At 39.7% G+C, this 17,892-nt stretch overlaps 3 long non-coding RNA genes across 3 annotated transcripts in view; 2 read left to right on the top strand and 1 right to left on the bottom strand.

Annotated features, from left to right (window-relative positions):
* Window positions 1-17,892, bottom strand: part of LOC144369075 (uncharacterized) — a 100,855-nt gene that overhangs the window by 64,731 nt on the left and 18,232 nt on the right. The window contains exons 2-3 of the long non-coding RNA XR_013428531.1: window positions 11,693-11,767; window positions 8,883-8,959 (exon numbers count right to left, since the gene is read on the bottom strand). This is a non-coding gene — a long non-coding RNA (uncharacterized LOC144369075). The remainder of the gene's footprint in view (window positions 1-8,882; window positions 8,960-11,692; window positions 11,768-17,892) is intronic.
* LOC144369077 (uncharacterized) lies at window positions 906-4,267 on the top strand. Its single transcript, XR_013428537.1, has 2 exons — window positions 906-1,935; window positions 3,773-4,267. It is a non-coding gene; the product is annotated as an uncharacterized LOC144369077 (long non-coding RNA).
* Window positions 5,836-17,892, top strand: part of LOC144369078 (uncharacterized) — a 31,453-nt gene continuing 19,396 nt past the window's right edge. The window contains exon 1 of the long non-coding RNA XR_013428538.1: window positions 5,836-5,963. This is a non-coding gene — a long non-coding RNA (uncharacterized LOC144369078). The remainder of the gene's footprint in view (window positions 5,964-17,892) is intronic.

The raw sequence follows: 17,892 nt of genomic DNA on the forward strand, positions 1-17,892 counted from the left end.
ATGTTTGTGTTTATTTAAAAGGACTTGCAATATGGTTCATAATTCCACAGAAGTCATGTAGAAACCATATTCTTTTTAGGGTTATTTTTTACTTGTCACTTACCTTACTATAGAGGTTTGACATATGCAGAGAGGTCTAAGCCATGGGTGCAAGCTGGGAATATTCTGTGTAGGGTGTGGGGGCCCCACCTGGCCACATAGAGTCCTCAGCACCGGAAGCTTTCTAAGCCTTCCCCAGCCAGAAGCTTGAACATAATTAGTCCTGCTTCTTATTTTGGGTGGTGATGCTATTACATTTTACTCAAGTTGTGAATAATTCATCTATTTTATTGGCTTCATTTCAAGTAACAGGCACCTGGACTCTTATTATTTCTACTACTTCTTGCTCTGCTGTTAACCACTGCTTTGACCATTAGATTCCTAACTTTTGTCTTACTGGGGTTTTCTTTTACTGCATCTCTGACTTCTGCAGCTGGAGGTTAGTCCATGTATATTCATGATTTCTTGTCCCATGGTATAAATATTTAAACCATGAATTTAGATGTTTCCACTGGCTCTGATGAGGACTGCTTTCAATACAATTGTTTTCTAGATTTTACGCACTTTTGAATTGCATTTCTTCTTTGAACCAAGAATTAAGACAGAATGTTTTGTTCTGTTTGTCTTTGTTTTGTTTTTGAATTTCCAAGCAATAGGAGCCTTTTCTTTTTCTAGTTTTGTTTGTGACTTCAAATTTCGTCACATCACCATTAGAAGAGGTTTTATTTGAATTTACAAAGGTTTATAAAGTTTATAAAGCTTCTCTTTATTACCCAATGTGTGATTAACACATTGGGTAATAAACTCCTGGTCTCAGGTGATTCTCCTGTCTCAGTCTCCAAAGTGTCTGTGGTTATAATCACATTCTGACAATGGCCAGATTCCCCAAGCACTCTTGTAAAACCTGAGTCACATTTAATAATCAGAAGATCTCATATAAAATACAAAACCTGGATTTCCTGCTTCTATTAAAAAACGAGCCGGATGCAATGGTGCTTGCCTGTAATTCCAACAGCTCCAGAGGCTGAGGCAGGAGAATAACAAGTTCAAGGTCAGCCTCAACACTTTAATGAGGCCCTGATCAATTTAGTGAGACCTGTTTTAAAATAAAAAATAAAAAGGGCTGGGGATGTGGCTCCATGGGTAAGTGTCCTTGGGTTCAATCCCCTATAATCTCCAGGGACCCCTCCCCCCCAAAAAAGAAAGAAACCTGGGGCTGAGGATGTGGCTCAGTGATAGCACTGATAGGTCTGTGACAGAGATGCCCTGATCCCAAACCCCAACACCAACCAAAAAAAAAAAAAAAAGAAAAGAAAAGAAATCTGGTAGTAGTGAATTAGTAGCACTGAGAGAGATACAGGCACCACAAAAGCAGAACAAAATAACTTTGTTTTCAGTAATTATCAAAGAAATCATCTGGTGCGGCGGGTCACGCCTATAATCCCAATGGTTTGGGAGACTGAGACAGGAAGATCTCAAGTTCAAAGCCAGCCTCAGCAAAAGTGAGGCCCTAAGCAACTCAGTGAGACCCTGTCTCTAAATAAAATACAAAGTAGGGCTGGGTATGTGGCTCAGTGGTCACGTGCCCCTGAGTTCAATTCCCAGTTCTGGGGGAAAAAAAATTATCAAAGAAATCATTATTCCTGGAAGTGTCCACATATGATTTCTTTACTGAGTGAACCCTATTCAAATTAGGTTTAATCTCTCCAGAGAGGATCTCTCTTTGATTTGTTTTTAAGATAGACTGTCTGTAAGAAACTGCATTTTTGACATGTGCATTTCTGAATATGATATCATAAAATCTAATGTTGAACATGTTTTCCTTTTCTTTGTAGTTGATTGATGACTTTTATTTTTCATAAAAAGTCAGCAATTCATGGCTTCCCTAGGAGTTAGGTATGTTATTGACAGTTCTATCTTTATTGATATTCATTAGAATAAAAGATGGAGCATATTGATTATTTCATACATACAATAAATACGCATATATCATCTCGACCAGGTTCTAAATTCTTGACAACTCCAGTTCGTATGCTCTTTTATTGAGAAATAATTTTATGGCTATTTCTTTCATTTCCAATTAGTTCATTTATACATTCTTAGAAGCATGAAACCACCAACTCATTTCCTCAGTCACTAAAAATTTCATGAGGCTTTTTTTTTCCTCTAAATTGCTACTTTCAGCCAAATGAAAAATACTTCCTCTTTAACAAACCATCCTGGGCAAACATGGGAATCCTGACATTGAGCCTAATCCTTGTATAAAGGGATAATATTTTAAGTTATAAAAATTAAGGTGTTCTCATTTAACCCAGGATGAACAGGCCTGCCTCATCCTTACCACCACTATATTACTTACAACATCAAACCTCTTTTCTAAAAATCATATTCATTAAGTTAATAAATGATAAAACGAATCACCAAAAACAGCTAATATAATCTATCATTTGTGGTATAACAATAAATGGATCACTCGCTGTGACTTGAATATACCAATCTCACACAAAAGCAGAAAAATCTTTCTTCTTTTACCCCAGGTTCATATTTGAATAGCATCAAGGTTTTTCAATGAATAACTTTTGCCCAGAAGTACATCTCCAAAAGAATACTGAAATGACTTTTCCCATTAAAAATTCTGTGAACGATTTATCTTCCTCCTTCCAGTCATTTTAAAAGGCCATTTGAATTTGTATGAAATACTTCAGAAATCTAATTGCTGAAATCCCCAAGAGAATGAAGACATATTCATCGTTGAAAAAGGAAGTCTAATGAAATGTTATTCTTCTGGGGAAGCTGAAGTTCTGACTCCAGCTGGGTGCTGGGCGTCAGCCATTAGCCCCCACTTGGAAAGAAGGCTCAGAGCTCCTTGCTTTATGCTGATCTGTGGCTTCATGAGGCCATTCCTTCCTGAATACTGTTAGTCTTGCCCTTTATTCTGTTCAAGGGCTATACTTCTCCAAAGGGCCTAGAGGGAAAAATGACAAGAAAGTTGTGAATGAATTTCCTCAAGTTTTGACTATATATGTATAGATGGAATTGACTGAAAAAATACAATGTAGTTAGCTAGTGAAAAGACAGGTTGATTGTGCAGTGGTACCATAAGTAGACATCTTACCTATGGTTTCACATTTTAGTGGTTGGTTACCCAAAAACCTAGTCCAAAGCCTAGTCCAATGAAAATTTCCAGAAATAAACAATTAATAAGTTCTAAATTGCATGCCTTCTGAGTATCATGAGGAAACTTCATACCATCCCACTCTGTCCCACCAGAGGTTTTGAAGCATCCCTTGAACTAGTCTATTCATGTTATATACATGTATATATACATGTTATATACTCCCTGCCTGGTAGTTACTTGATTAGCATCTGTTATCAGAGCTGACTGTAAGCTATCACAGTAGCTCTACCTAGCTTTTATTTTACTTACTAGTAGTCTCATAGTGCAAAAGTTGTGTGTGTGTGTGTGTGTGTGTGTGTGTGTTGGGAAAATGCATTAAATTATAAGGTTCAGTACAATCCACGGTTTCAGGCATCCAAACAGTGGGTTTGGGAACATATCCCTTGAATATAATGGAATCTATTATAGTTAGAATTCTAAGATGGCCCCCGAGATTCCTGTCTGTTATTGTACAGACTTTGTAGACTGCCTCCCCTTGAGTGTTCAACCGGCAACTATGACAGATAAGTTGTTCCCATGATTATATTATAGCCTGTGGCTGATATGATTTTGCAGATGTAATTAAGGATCCTCATCAGCTGACTTTGGATTCATCAAAAGGAAAATTATTCTGGGTGGGCCTGGCCTCATTGGATGAGCACTTCAAAGTCACTGGGCCCTTCCTGAAAGAGAGATTCAGAGTGGAAGATTCTCCTGCTGGCCTCACAGGACAAATCACCATATTGGGGAAAGGGTCATGTGGCAGCCTCCAATATATGAAGGAATCCCAGTTTACCAAGAAAGCAGAGACCTCCAACCTGTGACCATAATGAACTGAATTCTGTCAACAACCAGTGACCTTTAGGTAAAGACTCCAAGGACCAGGTATGACCACGCTCTTGGCTGAAACCTTGATTTCAGCCTTGGGACACCTTGAGGCTAGAACCTAGCAAAATCTTACTTGAACTCCTCACCCATGGAAACTGTTTCTCCATCTCCAAATATGATATATCTCTCCATTTATGTAGGCTTCTTCAGGGTTTACAATAAAGTTTGCCCTTGGTATTATTAGCCTAAGTTAACTAGTTTTATGCCATAATCTCTTAATTCTTTTTTTTTCAAGAGCAAAAACTTTAGTATAAAGGACAGAAAGAGAGATTCCTAAGGAGAGGAGGGGGTCCAGAGCTGGTGTGGAGGTGTTTTGCCTCTTTTAAAGATTTTAGGTTTCCTTTCTTTTCATGTCCCTTCCTCCACTTATCTTACTTACCTGGCCAAAGGCAGGAAAGGAGCCATCCAGGGGTACTTCTCCCTATTTTCCATATCTGCCCAGAAAGGCAGGAGGGGAGCCACACAAGGGCCATTCATTAACAACTCCTTGCTGGGAGGAACAATTCCCTCCAGACAGGTGACCTTGACAACAGATTGTTGTAGGGCGAAGTGCTCTGGATGTGTTCTTAAATTCTAAACTTTGTGTTGTTTATCTCTTGCTGAACTGGATTATCAAAAGGATTATCTAGGTAATATCTCCTCAGTATAAGTATTTTATCATAGCTTTTGCACTTAGGATAACCTCTTCCTTTAATCTTCCCAACAAATGACAATTTGACCCAGCATAAAATTCTCTAGTTTCACAGTCTTGTCTACAAGCATTGTTGACATTGATCCAATTTTTTCAGCCATTCACAGAGGTTTAAGTCTGTTTTGTTCCTTTTAGGCAACCTGTTTCTACCTGCATGTGCCCTTGCAGAATTTCTTTTACATCTGTGTTGAAAGGGTAAAATTGCTTTGAACTGATGGTCATGAAGTAGTGCTTTGTCACTGTTCAGTAGCATACAGGGATCTTGGAAGCAAAGAGTGGAAATAGTTCCTTTACCTGAAATTTTAGACTCTGCTGGACCACGGGTCCTGATTCCTTGGGAGGCCACTCTACAAAGGAACTGAGTAAGTGAACCAAGAGCTTCCGTTGCCATCTGAGACTTCCCATCTGCATCAGAAGGCAGAGTGAAGTTGCTGTACAATAGAAGTAATGGACCCTCATGATCATGAGAGAATAAGATTGCTGCTACATAATCAGGGCAAGAAGAATATGTCTGGCACTCAAGAATTCACATGTCCATACATAGCAACCACACATGGCAAGTACACAGTAATTAAGGATTCAGACTCCTCACAGGAAAACGTCAGAGTTTCCATTAGGAAAGCAACCTTAGCCCGCAGAATGGTGAGCCAAGGTTGAGAGCAATCCAGAGTAGATGAAGAGGAAAAAGTGAATATCAGTTGCAATTTGAGTAACAACTGCAGCAGAAAGAGTTGTTGCATGAGCTTCCCTCCATGCTGTTGTAAGTCTATATTTTAGAACTTTTAGTTGGCCATCCTGGAAGAATTCATGACAGGATGCCACAAAGCTAATTATTGGGCATAAGTGGCTCCAGATGGTCAGATGACACCCATGCCCTGTCTGCAGCACCAAGCCTCCTGTCTCTTGATACTACAGTGCATGCTAGTCTGACTTCCAGCGCTGGCTAGCATCCACTCTGCCCTGTTGCAGGCCAGAAGTGCCCTGGGAATAATGTCCCACGGAGCAAACTTAAACCATTGACAGAGCAGAGATAGTTTTATGCAAATATACCCTAGGACAGATGAGGATCTAGTCTCATTCTTCTACATATGGATATCCAGTTTTTCCAACACCATTTGTTAAAAATGCCATCTTCTCCAGGGCATGTTTTTGGCACCTTTGTTAAGGACCACATGACTATCTGTGAAGGTTTGTCTCTGTGTCTTCTCTTCTGTACCATTGATCTAAATGTGTATTTTTATACCAGCACTATGTAGTTTTTGTTACTATAGCTTTTGAAGTCAGCTATTATGATGCCTCCAGCATTGATTTTTTAAAATATTTTTAGTTATTTAGATGGACACAGTACCTTTATTTTATTTATTTATTTATTCATTTGTTTATCTTAGAGATACGATTTCTTCTTAAATTTTGAAGGATAGCTTTGGTGGATATAGCAAACTTGGTTGACAGTTATTTTCTTTTAGTACTTGGAACATCATGTCAAATCTTTCTGGCTTTTTTCATTTTTGTTGAGAAATTGGAAGTAATTCTGATTGGCTTACTTCAAAATATGACCTCATGTTTTTCTCTTGAGTCTTTTAAAATTCTATCCTTGTTCTGCAGGTTAGGCATTTTAATTGTGGAGAGTTTCTTTTATGATCTTGTCTGTTTGGGTTCTGAATGTCTCCTGTATCTGGATGTTCATCTCATTCTCAAGATTTGTGTTTTTGTCTATTCTTTGCAGTAAAATATAGCTGAGCCAGGTGTGGTGGTGCACACCTGTAATCCCAACAGCTTGAGAGGTTGAGGCAGGAGGACCATGAGTTCAAAGCCAGCCTTAGCAACTTAGCAAGGCCTTTCACAACTTAGTGTCTCAAAACAAAATACAAAAACAGAGACTGGGAATGTGGCTCAGTGGTTAATTACCCTTGGGCATATATTATATACATGCATATATATCTATATATTATAAATATGTTATATTTATATAATATAAATATATATGCATATATATCTGAAGTTTGAGTGTTATTAATTTGTGTGTGGAGCAAGGTGTTTTCTGTCTTTTGGCTTTTCAGCAGAAGAGTCTCTACCCTGTGAACTTGTAGTGTCCCTGTAGATTCATAGCACCTCACAGAAAATGGAGAAACAAATAATAACATCAAATGCAAATAGTACACAACATTAAAATAAACACCCAGTGTCTACTAACTAATTTTCACAAAAACAGGAATGGTGGGGTAAGCAATTGCCAACTGCCAAAATGATAAACAACCATGAACTAGACCTGGCATTAAAGTAAACAACACAGATCAAAGATATCATTCATAGCAGTAATAATTGCACCATGAAAGGTGGGGGAAGGAATTATATAAACCAAACAATTCTACAAGATGGTAAAAATATATTTCATTAAGAGAAAAGAAAATGTGATAGGAAGGCAGAAGAAAGTTTAGAGTGTTCAAAACGTGAGCAGAGTGAAAGCAGAAGGGATGTAGCAAGTGATACCAAAAAAAAAAAAAAAAAAAAAAAAAAAACTAGAATAAGAAAAACAAAATAAAGGGAGAAAAAGAGAACAAAGGAATTTGGCTGTTGGCAAGAGAAGGAAGGAGGGAAACAGAAATAAGAAAAACAACAAGCAAAAACAAAATAAACCAAAAACCCTAACCCTCAAAAGACAAGGTCAGGCAAAAGAACTATGTGGGGAAAAAATGAGGAAAAAAAAAAGAAACAAATATGTATATATATGCCATGAACCAGTCAGCCCAGTAAGAACATGCACACCCAAAAAGAGAAAGAAAGAAGATTCTAAATGTAAAAATGGAAGAATCATCTCCACTGAAGTGGCCAAAACAGTCAACAAAAATGGATGATCACTGCCCACTGTCCTTTATGTTTCTTCTTGGGCTGTACACAAGAGAGAGAGAGTGCACAAGGAATGGGAGTTGTTGGCCCCTTCCTCTTTTTGGGTTGCCAGTTGGAATGGCCTAAGATTGAAGCTGGTTGAAATAGCTCTGATCTTCCCTTCTTACCAGTATAAGGAAGGATGGAATGGAAAGTACTGAACGTTGGAGTTTGGTCTGCCCAGACCAGAGCAATGCACTCCCAGCATGGGGCTCCTGCAGAGTTCTAAGGGTGGAGTTCCACAGCTGCAGCTTGGGTTTCCTCAGGTCTTAGGGGCTTTGTTGGGTGGTATCTGCTCTGGGGAGATTAGATCAGCACATGCCTAGGGTCCAGGGCCAGGCATGTGCTGATCTCTGCTGGGAGTCTGGAGACCCCCAAGAACTCTACTCCTGGGGCAGAGGAACCCATCCTCCACACACTTCACTGCCCATGAACAGGGCTTCCCTGCCTTAGTCCCTGAGTGTATTTACACCAGCCTGTTCCAATTCCTGATCCTCTTCAGCTGATCATGTGAGCCTAGACACAAAGGGAAAGCAAGTTCAACCCCCCTTAATTTTTCTGGTTTGAATCCCTCTGAGTACAATCTTATTTGTGACTATTTCCCTCACATTCTTCTAGTTACACCCTCAGTCACACTTTAGGTACTTGCCCGGACAGTATGGCCAACGTTTATTCTGAACACCCCACCCCGGGCTCCCACAGCAACAACACCCCAGTGTGGCTTCCTCTAGGTGGCTCCTATCTTAGCTTTTGATTTGCCAGTTGAGAAATACAAAGAACTTTTTAAATGCCATTTTGCTGTGCAGCCTCTGGATCACCTAAGTTCAGGCTGCTTTTCTGATCTATAGTTTTTTTCTATGCCAAATCTGTCTATTGAGTTTCTCTCTCTCTGTCACCCCTCCCCTCTGTAGTTAACCAGCAGCGCTGCCACTGTCCCAACCAACTTGGCTCCTATGAACTCTTTCTTGTTCTTTGATCAATACACCCAAATTTCTGAATCTCTAGACACTCTGACCATCCCATATTGAATTTCCACTCCCACTCACTGATCAGATGTATACCCACTGCTTGAATCCCAAGCCACAGAGCAACTGGAAATGTGGCTTCCTCTAATCTACCATCTTGAATCCCAAGCTACAGTGTTAATGAAGGATAAGCCAACCCGAAGCACACCTCTAGTACTAGAGTAAGGGTTCAAAATATCATGCAACATTCACTCACCTTCTGCTGGCCCAGATCCCAGCATCTAGGAGACTTTGGCCATGTAGCCAGTGGATTGAGCAGGAACACTGGCCAAGCTGCCTCCAAGTAGGAAGTGAAGAGGAAAGATTGAAGCTTTAGGTGCAGTAGTCCCACCACCAGGAAAACCTGCCTCAATCAATATTCAGAGCTTACAGACTAGTCACTCCTCTGGGAAAAACAGAAAGAGACTTCACCTGTTTCTTCCAACACAGAAGGGGAAGGAAAGGAAGCAGGAGCGAGCTCATCTGAGAGCTGCAGTGGAAATTTTAGGTGAAAGGTCTTTCCCCTGGAAGTCTCTTGATTATAGGATTCCTGATTGTCCCAAAACCCCTGGATTGTCAGACATCTGTGTCCTAGTGGGTTTATCAGAATGATTTAGTAACCCAAAGTGCTAATTCTTTGGGATGGGAATAATCAGGATTGTTGTTTTAAAAGTTGAAACGAATTCTAAAACGTAAATGTTGTGACAAAGTTCTCTGTTCCTCAAGGAGAGTGACAATGGCATTTGGAGAGAGATAAGATTTGGTTGCTTCCAGACTTTTCACACTTATCAGAATATTTAGCATCTGTGGCCCCAAGATACTAAAGGCCAACCATAGCTTCCCATTCATTATGACAACCCAAAAGGTCTCCATATGGTTCAGATATCCCTTGGAGGATGGCTGCCATAACTTATTGAGGATCACTGGCTGATGCGCAGATGTCCTCGCTGATCATAGATTAACTATCTATAGGTTTAGATCCTTTTTTTTAGCCACTGGTTTGTGATAAATACACTGAATTATTTCATGTTATTTATTTTCTGCTTATTATCAGAGAAATAAATCCATTTCTGTGACACTTTTGTATATTTAACAAGATAACATGTAAAACACTTAGTTCAGTGCTCAGCACTCAACAAACAGCCACAACTTCCTTCCTTTATATGTGCCATTGTTAGCTATGTTTCATTATTAAATATTACTTAAAAGGAAAGCCAAAAGCAGCACTATTATATACCATTTCAAATTTAAATTTCACTTGGAAGAGATTATTTTTATCTTTTCCAATTCCTTTATTAGCACTTGGTTCTTCCAAGACAATTTCCTTACCTATAAAGTGAGATGTTAGAGCTAGGGCAGTGACACATGCCTATAGTATAATCCCAGCTACTTGGGAGCCTGAGTCATGAGTATTGCAAGTTCAAGTCCAGCTCCAGAAAGTTAGTGAGAACCTGTCTCAAAAATAAAATAAAAAGAAAGATTTGGAGATAGAACCAAGTAGTAGAGTGCTTTCCTAGCATGTGTAAGGCCCTGTGTTCAATCCCCAGTACCACAAAAATAATAATAATAATAATAATAATAATAATAATAATAAATAGGTTGTCAGTATTGGCAGTGTGGGGTTGTTATGAAGCTTAGCTGAGACTGTGTTTGTGAAGGATCAATAAATGATAGCATCTAAATAGTTGTTTTTTCCTAGGTTGTTTTAATAGCTTTGAGGGGGGAAAATACAGCATTAAAGTGGGATTTTTTTAAATGTCCAATAGTTTCAGAAATTTCTATGCAATCTGGTTCCAAGCACCTCAAACATTAGCTTAAATACTAATCACCCAGGAAACTTATTAAGATGCTGATTCAGATCCAGTAGGGTCAGAACTGAAATCCTGCATTTCTATTGAGTTCCCAGAAAGAGACTTGAGAGTCTGACAAATCAGGGTTTGCATATGTTTAACAGATACTTAACTTGACAAATTTCTTGGAGATTCAATTTTTGCATCTGTAAAATGGTAATAACAAAATAGACCTTTCTAATCAGTATGATAATTATGTAATATGGCACATATAAAGTAGATGACATATTGTAGCTACTCGGTATCAGTTAATCTGTTCAGCTTTCTTGCCTCTGAAGAAAACATGAACAGTGTCAAAAAGATTTCTCAAGCTAATAAAATTCTGTTTCTCTTTGAGTGTAAAGTTACTCATGGAATCATAACATTTTTGTTATCATTAGTAGGGTTCCTATTTGAGTTAAGGATGGTCAGATACACTATTGAAAAGCAACTATAATGAAGGGCAGGATATATTTAAAAGGAAAAAAAATTCTTTTGATTTGGTTTAAAATATCTACCTCAAAATGAAATAAGTAAGAAATGACATTGTTAAGTTGTCAGTTTCTTTCAAAAAGCTAAGCTCTTTAAGTCTACATGTTAATATACAGTGTTATTAGCTTCTGACAGTAGGTTCACTTGCCAGAGGGTTTTCATTTGGTTCAGGCAAGTAGTTCCAAAAAATGTAGGCCACAGGAAATCAGTGTCTTTATACCAGCCTCCCTAAGGTTACAGCTCAGAGCTCCAATGCCAATCCCTGGTACTCAAGTTTCCCAAAATGATTAAGCAAGATAATGAGGGCTTAAAAGATTGTTAAGTTTGCTCCAGGGATCTCAGGGTTCTAGATGTGCATGCCTATGTAAAAGCAGGATAAATCAGACTGACCAGAAAATATGGACTACAAAACACCTCTGGATGTCAGGTGAGGTCAGCCTACCAGCACTACTAACCTTGCCAGAAGAGTGAATAAAGAAGCATCTAGAACTTCAGCCCTGCCATGTGGTTTGGTTGGGCTTGGTTTTCTAAAATTGTTCCTTTGTAAACAGATGTGGAGGCCCAACAAGGAGGTTTGGAAGGTTGAGATTTTTGCATTTGCTTCCATTCCTATCACATTCCAGAAGAGGGAGTTTGATCCTTAGGAAATGAATTTTCCATCACTCTCGGGACCAAGGGGGAAAAAAAGGAAAATCTCGCCACGTACCCAAGGAACTTGAAGGGAAGTGACTTCACAGAGGCTTCAGTATCATTACAACAGGATTGGAGGTCTTGGTCTCACCTGTAATATATATTAAAAAAAAAAGAAAATGGAGAGAAGAGACTCACTCAGTCTTCTGGCAGTCAGCCAGAAGCAGGTGGTAGTGTGACTAGTGAAACAGAAAAATGTGTGGACTAGAATCTATGGAAAGGGCTGGATCATGCACAAATGGAAATCTAGGGAGGATTCCTTAAAGGGACCAAGTGGTTAGAGATAGCTGTCTAAGAGCATGTGGAATAAATTCCAGAAATCACACAGAATTCCCACTAAAGTGGGGTACTCAAATAAAAAATGGACCAGAAAATATACAGTGGAGAATTTGGTTAGGATCACATGACCTGTGGGAACTAATATTGCTAGGCAGTTTTCTGGAAAAGAATCCAACAGAAGCCTTTCTTTGATGAAGGGATGATGGTATTCAAGCCATCTTCAATTGAGTCTCAAGGTTCAAACAGTCCCTTCCTACAAGTTAAAACAGCAAGAAACCACATTCCCTCTGTTTTGTAGATTCTGGATTTGCAATGGGTTTGGGTTATCAAACGATATCTGGGGGTTTTGTCGTTGAAGTGGGTCAGAAGGACAGCAATTTATACAACCAAGAGGGAGCATGGTGCCAAATGAGGTGGCAGATATGGACTGGAGGGTGGCCATGCCCAACCCAATGGGCTATACTAGAAATTTGATTTTATGATATGTGCAATGGAAACCATTGAAATATTTGTGTAAGTGTGTGTGAACATGCACGTGCACGTGGGAGCTGGGGATTAAATCTAGGTTCTCACACATGCTAAGCAAATACTCTACCACCCTAGCTGCACCCCATCCACAGAGGATTTTTAAGTATTAAGGACCCCTTCATTATTTCTAGTATAAACCTATCCTGCAGTTGCATTATTCCCTTTTATTCATTTAATAAATATTTTATGAGAGTCTACTATGTATCATTCACTGTTCTGGGATTTGGAAACAAACTATTGGACAGGACAGATAAGGTCAATGTCAATGTCTACTGCCAGTCAAATGATATCTTCTGGTCGGTAAGGAGAGACAGACTAGATTTCCACTTGCTTACCCACCTCAGTTGTGTAACCATATTCAGTGCAAAACCATCGTAGCCTTCTAGGGACTTATGTTTTAGTGACAGCAGAAAGATGATAAACAAACAAAACACAAGATAATTAAAATCTTACCTTGGTATACTTGGAACATTGGTTATAGGAACTATGCAGGTACCAAAATCCATAGATTCTCAAATAATTCCTTTGATAAAATGATGGTGTATTCATATGCCATACACACACACATACACACACACACACACACACACACACACACACATACACACACACACACCCCGTATACTTTAAATCACCTCTAGGTTACTTAAAATCCCTAATACTATGTAGATGGCATATAAACACTTGTGATCTATTGATTAGGGCATAATGCAAGAAAAAACCTGCACGTGTTTAGTACAGATGCAATTGTTTTCCAAATATTTTGAATCACAGATGTGGAACCTCTAGGCACTGAAGGAAGACTGCATGAAGAATCAGGAGAGTCACAATAGATTGGGTAGAAAGAGGTGATGGGAGGGGAGGGGAGGGGAGGGGGGATAGGAAGTCCGCACAATACAATAGACACTAGTATGGCCCTATGTATAAACGTGGCTGTATAACCAATGTGATCCTGCAATCTGTACATGTGGAAAAATAAGATTACATATCAACATTTGAATCAAATGTATGATATGTCAAGATCATTGTAATGTTTTGAGCAACTAATAAAATTTTTTTTTAAAAAAAAAGAATCAGGAAAAACTGAAGAAGAAAACATTTATGGATAAGATGGTCAGGAAAGTTCCTCTGAGGAGACAGCAATGAAGCTGAGAAAAAAAAAGCACAGAACAAGCTTTCTGTGAAATAAGCCATAATAAGAACATGCCATGACCTTGGTAAGAATATTCCAGCAAAAAAGAATAGCACATCCAGTGGCCTTGGAGCAAGAGCAACTTTGGCCTGTCTGAAGAACAGAAAGGAGGAGCAAGAAAAAGAAAGGGAGGTGGAGTTGGAAGTAAACATGATTCCTCTCCTGCAGGACCCCATAAACTCTGTAAAAATTGAACAGACTGAGTTTGCAGGGTCCGTGGGGCATGCATTTGGAGATGCCCTTTGGGCAGTTATTTGTAGGGACTGACAGTTCACAGAGTGACTTCACAAGTAAAAGCATAAAGATAGTCAACCAGTCTCCAGTGAGCAAAGGACTCCCTAGGGAAAGGGAGAAGAGGACATGCACAGTGCCTTCAGGCAGACTCAGCTCTAAGATGCACCATAAAAGAAAGAGGGGCAGGATGACATCAGAGAGTGAAAGCTGCACCTCCAAACACCACTATCTCTGAGGGTGCAATCTGTTACTTGCTGTGCAACTTGGGCAAGTTTTTTCCTTAACATCTCTGAGTCTCGGGTTCCTCAAGTAAAGTGAAAAGTATCTGTCTCATGCTCCCATTTTCCTGGAAAGGAAGCTGTAAAGAATTTCTCAAAAAAGAAGGATAAGAATCTGAAGAGCAATAGACCGAAAACCAATGGAAGAGAGAATCAAAAGATAAAGCTGCTCTGTGATATGCCCCAGAGAGCTGAAGTAAGAAGATCCAAGAAAAGCCTCCTGTGGATTTGGCAATGGTAACCCCAGCAAAAGTAGTTTCCGTAGTCTTTTGGGGTTGAAAGTGTTATTGGTCTCTTTTGAGCAGTTTTTATGAGATGCAGGAGTAGTAAAAGAACTTACCCTCCTCTGCTAGGAGGCTGAGTTCAGACAGGAAGGCGAGACCAAAGATAGTAACTAGAGAATAGGATCCTGCCACCTTCTTTGTTTAAAGGTCAAATCACTTAAGCATAATTATATGCCCAAGAGGAGAAGCTCGAAAAATGAAAGAGAGATGAGAGTTGCTTTAGAAGGTAGGAGGTAAGAGATAATAGGACACAATCGGGGAGCAAACTTTTTTGTTACAAAATAACAAAACAATAGAAATAAGGATGAATGTGATAAACTTTTGAGACTGCTCGGAGAGTTTAATTTTGTCATGGTGTATTACATTTGCTCTGAGAATTTAGCTTTAAGAGGGGCAAGGAGTTGAAGGGTAGGATTACTGGATTGACATGTAGAATTTTAAACAAGGGTGATGGTTTGACATCAGTCCATAATAAGTTTTGGATGCTCTAACTTCTAATTCACAAGTTTCTTTAAAAAGAGAGTAAAATAGGGCCTGGGGATGTAGCTCAGTGGCAGAGTACTTGCTTAGGCCCTGGATTCAATCCCCAGCAAGCAAAAGAAAGAAAATAGCATGAAATACAAAGGAGTCAGAGATCTTCCAAGCAGTGTTTTATTATGTTTTTTTCAGTGCTGGGAATCAAACCTAGGGCCTCTAGTGCTCTAAGCAAGTGCTTTATCACTGAACTACACCCCCAACTTCTCAAGTGATTTTTGAAGCTAGCTAAAGTTTTAGTCTGAAATTTTTCTGGAAGAAAAAAAAAACAAAACATTGAGGGTTGAATTGGATATGTGCAATCCAAGGCCAGAGGCCTTGCACAGTTTTCTTTGAGGGCTCAAGGATTAACATCATGACAGAAACACTCCCTCTGGCTTCCACTGTTATCAATTTATTCCATTTGTTTTGTGACAGCCTTGGTTGAAGACACCCTCTATGCCCTTGAGAAGGAAATTTATAACCCAAGGCAGTTTTCCAGAAACTTTTGTTCCAAGAACCCTTCTGAATCATACATCTGGCTCTCCAGTATTACTAATAAGCCATTTTTAAAGTCCTTTAGTGACAAATGAGGCTGTCGTGGCTCATTGTAGAGTGACACTGACCTCATCTGGGCTCAACAAGAACTGTCACATAAACAGCACAAGAGTCAGATCAGTTTTATATCCAGACTGGGAAACGCATGAGCCAGGTCTGGATATGAAGATGGAGTCATTTTTAAGATCATTGTTTCAATAAAGAAAAAGTCCAATTGCAGTAAGCTGATTCCAAGCAAGTTTTGGCTACTGCTATCTAAGCTTCCTCTCTCCAACGACTGAGCATACCGTAAGTTATTCACGTACATCGATGAGTTACTCTGGTTGTCATGATGAGAGTCTAACTCTATGCTATCAAGAGAACCTGGACAGGGCCTCATGTCTTTGGAGAGATTTTTCTTTGGTGTGAATAAAAGCACCGCTACCGCCTGGCTCTGTACTTCCAAAATCTAGGTGAACCTCTTGACAGCACTATTCCTTTCGACCACAAGGTGGCACTCTCAAACCTCCTGGGATCTGCACAGCTGTGCTTTTGAACTCCAACTCTCCCTCTAGCCGGGAGGAAGGGGTGTTGGCAAAATATCATCTAGTCCACCCCAAACATTTTACAAATGAGAAAACCAAGACCCCCCAAAAAGATAAATGACCCAGCCCAAACCCCACTGTTAGTATGGAGAAGGTAGGATCAAAGTTTAAGTCTTCTCACTGTCAAACCCAAGTTTATTCCACCAAACATCAGTGGTTTTCAAAACAAAATGAAATAACAAACAAAACACCCTTTTCCCTAAGGAAATGTCACAAATGAAATCTTCTTCCACTATCTCTCTTCCTACTCCCATGTCTAGACAAATGAAAATGGAGTCATTCTGATTGAAAAAAAAAAAATTGTCACGGAGGCATTAATGACACCAGTTTCCTCAGATGTATTTGAAAATGATTGATAGGGTGAAATAAACTCTGAACAAGAGTCCTTTTTTCTTTTTCCCTCTCTGCATTCTACAGCTGAGGTACATCCCCAGTCCTTTTTAGTTTTCATTTTGAGATAGGATCTAGCTAAGTAGCCCAAGCTGGCCTCTAACTTGCAATCCTCCTGCCTCAACCTCTCCAGTTGCTGGAATTACAGGCATGTGCCACCAGGCAGCCCTAACTAAGAGTTCTAAAATGTGCTTTTCATATTGATATTCTCTCCCTAGCCATAACTCTTGCCCCTGCTGCATGTCCACCTCCTTCACAGCCACTAACCCTACTCCCTTGGAGCTCCACCAATGGTTAGATATTGGGAGACCTCCCTGCATCCCCTACCTGGAGTAAACTTGAACCTCTTAACCAAAGTCCTGGGAACACTTGGACTACTCTGTCCCTTGCTCTTTGCCCCATCTCCTCAGCTAATGGGTTAGCTTTGGTTCCTCCTGCTGCTATATTCTAGCAAGAAAACCAAACATAAGTGCTTAGTTCTACTACAAAATTCATGGTTTCCAGTTTTAGCTGGGCCATTTGCCCTGCTCCTTTGTAGTGCTGGTGAACTTCATGCTCATGCCCCACAGAGGGGCATAGTCATCAGGCAGATCCTTGTCTCCCTCACTGCTACCACAAAACAGTTTCCACTGTGTGCCAGGTATTGTTCTAAAACCATGCTATGTGCTGATGGTAACCCTCACAAAAAGCTAATGGGCATCAACTCCCTCTACTTCCATCTCTCTCTGCCTAATGATGTATCTATATCTCTACCCATCCTTCAGGCCTTTCCTTTCCACCAAGATTTTTTTCTTTGCCCTGTAGGGTTTCAAACCCAGGACCTTACACATCCTAGATAAGGGCTCTACCACCGAATTACATACCAGCTTGTCCACCAGTAATTTTGATCCCAATTTCCCCAGCATCCCAGAGGTCTTACTCCACTAACGATTCTTCGCATGTTCCCCTATGGAACTGCTCTGTCAACCGTTGTGATAAAACCCTGGTTTGCCAGACCCAGAGGCTGCCCCTGGATCCTCACCCTTTTTCTAAACCCCAGAGGCACCTTTTTCCCCTGGTGACCCTTGCCCACAGTCTTCCCTCCTTCAACACATGGGATGCAATTCTCCTCTGTCTTCCCCTCTTCTACAATGGATGCTCTCGTTTGCTTTTGTTTGTTTTTTAAATGAATTTTTAATTGACAGATGATTGTACAAATTCATGGGATACAGTGAGGTTATTTCAAAGCATTGTAAATTGTGTAATGATCAACTCAGGATATGTAGGTTATGCGTCATCTCAAACATTCATCATTCCTTTCTTTGTGATGAGAATTTCCAAAATCCTCCCTATTGATCAGTTTGATTTAAAAAAAATATATATATATCATTAACTAT

This window comes from Ictidomys tridecemlineatus, chromosome 12, assembly GCF_052094955.1.
Source record: "Ictidomys tridecemlineatus isolate mIctTri1 chromosome 12, mIctTri1.hap1, whole genome shotgun sequence".
Classification (NCBI taxonomy): Eukaryota; Metazoa; Chordata; class Mammalia; order Rodentia; family Sciuridae; genus Ictidomys; species Ictidomys tridecemlineatus.